Consider the following 2,787-nt stretch of genomic DNA (forward strand, 5'->3'; position numbering starts at 1 on the left):
AAATGGGATATAGGGCCTCCCAGATGAATTTGATCGAGGACAACTTCTCGACTTCTAACTTGGCGGCCTCCACCCTTTCCGTGCCTAAGGGCCTTTGCTTCTACCAGACGAGAGTTGCGTTTTCTTCAATGTTCAGGGCATAACAGATGAAATTGTAGTCGATCTCGGTCATATATGAATGAGACCAGGCTAGGACATCGTGGTTCTCTTTCACCTGGGCGATTACAGCACCCCTGACCTTTGGGTACAAATTTATCCTGACTCGGATCAATTTTATCAGGCCGGTGTCATCGATGCACATCTCCTTAACCTCCTCCATGGGTTCTAATACCCTATCCACTTCTATTCGTGGATCCAATTCATCATCTTCTCGAACCACTCTCCGTGCTGGTTGCGGAAGTGGAACTGTATCCACGTCTTCCTCTTCAATAGGTTCTTCGCGGACCATGAAGATTGGTCAGGTGGAAACGTGATAACACTTTTGGGCGCTCTTCTAGTCTCCCCGTACAATTCCCACACCTCCATTATCACATGGGAACTTCATGCAAAGGAAGCAGATGAAGGTGATTACACTGAAGTTTACTAAAGCGGGATGGTCGAAGGTCACATTGTATGCAGTGGGGCAGTCCACCGCTACAAAAGTGCAATACTTGAACGAGCCCTGAACCTCGTTCCCCAATGTCATGGGTATGTGAATCTTGCCCATCGGGAGCAATGAATCCCCATTGAAGTCGTAGATCTGTGTTGGGCAAGAAGCTAGATCTTCCTTTGTTAAGCCAATCGCTGTGAATGTCGGCTTGAATAGGACATTGACGGAGCTCTCGTTATCTACCAACACTCAGGATACCCTTTTTTTTTTAGATTTGTGTATCAATAAACAAGTGGTCATGATGCGGGAAATGAACGTTCTGGGCATCCTCCTCCATGAATGTGATGGGCAGGTTTATCAGCTTCGAGCACTTGACCGGAGTTTGGACCAATGCACATACCTCATGGTTGTGATCGAGGTCACTTGGGTTTCTCTTCTAATAATTCTGGGATGGTCCTCCCAGGTGCGGGCCCCCTGATATGGTGGCCACGTGTCCATCAACTCGAGGAGGTGCAGTTTCAGAAGGATATGGCATTCTAGGTCCAAGAGCCATTGGACCTCCAGGTGATTGCACTATTGGGGCCCCTTGAGGGGCCTGTGCTCCCGAACCTTGAGCGTACCCTCCCTGAGGAGTTCGGTACGATGCCTATGCACCCAGCGCCAAAGGTAGTCCAGGAACTACTGGCACTCCCAGAACTCCTGTTGGCATCCTGACCCATTGGTGGAGATGTCCTAGTTTGATCAGGTTCTTGATCTCGTCCTTCAGCTGACGACATTCTTCAGTCGTGTGGCCTACGTCCTTGTGGTAGGCACACCTTTTTCTAGTGTCCCTCTAATTTTCCCCCTTTGAACATGGGGCTTGGTTTCCGGTAATGGACTACATTTCCATTTGCAAGGTAGATGTTTTTCTGGGTTTCCACCAAGTTGGTATACTCCATGTATTAGGGCTCGTACCCCATCTTTCCCTTCTTTGAGGGCTCGAATCTGTTTTGACGTTTTCTCGATCTCTTTCCTCGGGAGGGGTTTATACTTGCCTCAGCTGCTTCGACCTGAGGTAGTTGGGCACCGTTGGGAGTGGCGATGTACCCGGTGGATGCCACTCCTTACCCGAAGAATGGGGTTGATGGAGCCGGAGCATATCTCGTCAAAGTGGGCCCATAGACCGTCGGGGTCATGAATGGCATCCCAATGGTCACAGCAGATCCAGACGTCGCCGGGGGTGCCAGATAGATTTTTATTAAATACTGCGCTACATATCCGGAGAAGGTTTGTGTTGTCGACTGGGTTGTTGGCTGCCAAACCAAGGCTCCCAGTTGATGAAACCTTGTGCCCTTATGATGAATTAGTTAAGTGTTCCTGCCCTGTTGCATTGCATGTCATCCTAGAGAGGGGACCCAGCTCCGATTCCAGACTGGAGAGCTACCAAGCGTTGTCCATCATCCACCTTAGTTTTTAAGGCTTCTGTAACGACCCCAAATTCTCTATTAAGGCTTAAGGGCCTGGAGTAGCGTGCCTGGAGGGCATAATGGGATTTGGTGTGTGTCTTTAATGAGTTTTATGCATGATTATGATTTAATGCACATTATATGACTATTTGATTATTTGAGATGCATGACTATGTGAATTAGTATGCATGTAGACCTGATTGTCTTAAGAAGAGCATAATTGTAATCTGGCCATTTTAGGGCATAACTGTGATAATTGTATTATGTGATTCGTGCCATGTGAGTGTGGTGTTTTTATCAGGATGCACGCATCGAGACGGTCCTAGTGAGCCAATTAGTCTAAAAGTCACAACGGGATTTTATACCCGGCTCGGGAGGAGCCTAGGGGTACTTTAGGGATTTCGTAAGTTGAAGTGAGAACTAATGGTTATAGTTTTGGCGATTGAGTAACCTGGGTAACCATTTGTAACTGCTGTGAGTAACAAGTTTTAGATAGAAAATGGTAGAAGTGAACGGACTTAAGTGCCCTTGAAGGTTTAGTTAGGAAGGGTTATTAGGAAGGGGTAAATTGGTCATTTGGCAAGGCAATTAGACAATTTTCAGCTGGGTTTATGGGGTACACGGTTTGGGCATTGGGTCATTTGGTGTTTTGATAAAATTGGAAGAGAAGAAAAAGAAGAAGAAAGAAAGGCTAGGGCAAGAAGAAGAAAGGAGAAGAGGCGTAGAAGGGGCTAAAGTGGGAGCTTAGGAGGA

The sequence above is a fragment of the Humulus lupulus genome, chromosome 7 (genome assembly GCF_963169125.1).
Source record: "Humulus lupulus chromosome 7, drHumLupu1.1, whole genome shotgun sequence".
Classification (NCBI taxonomy): domain Eukaryota; kingdom Viridiplantae; phylum Streptophyta; class Magnoliopsida; order Rosales; family Cannabaceae; genus Humulus; species Humulus lupulus.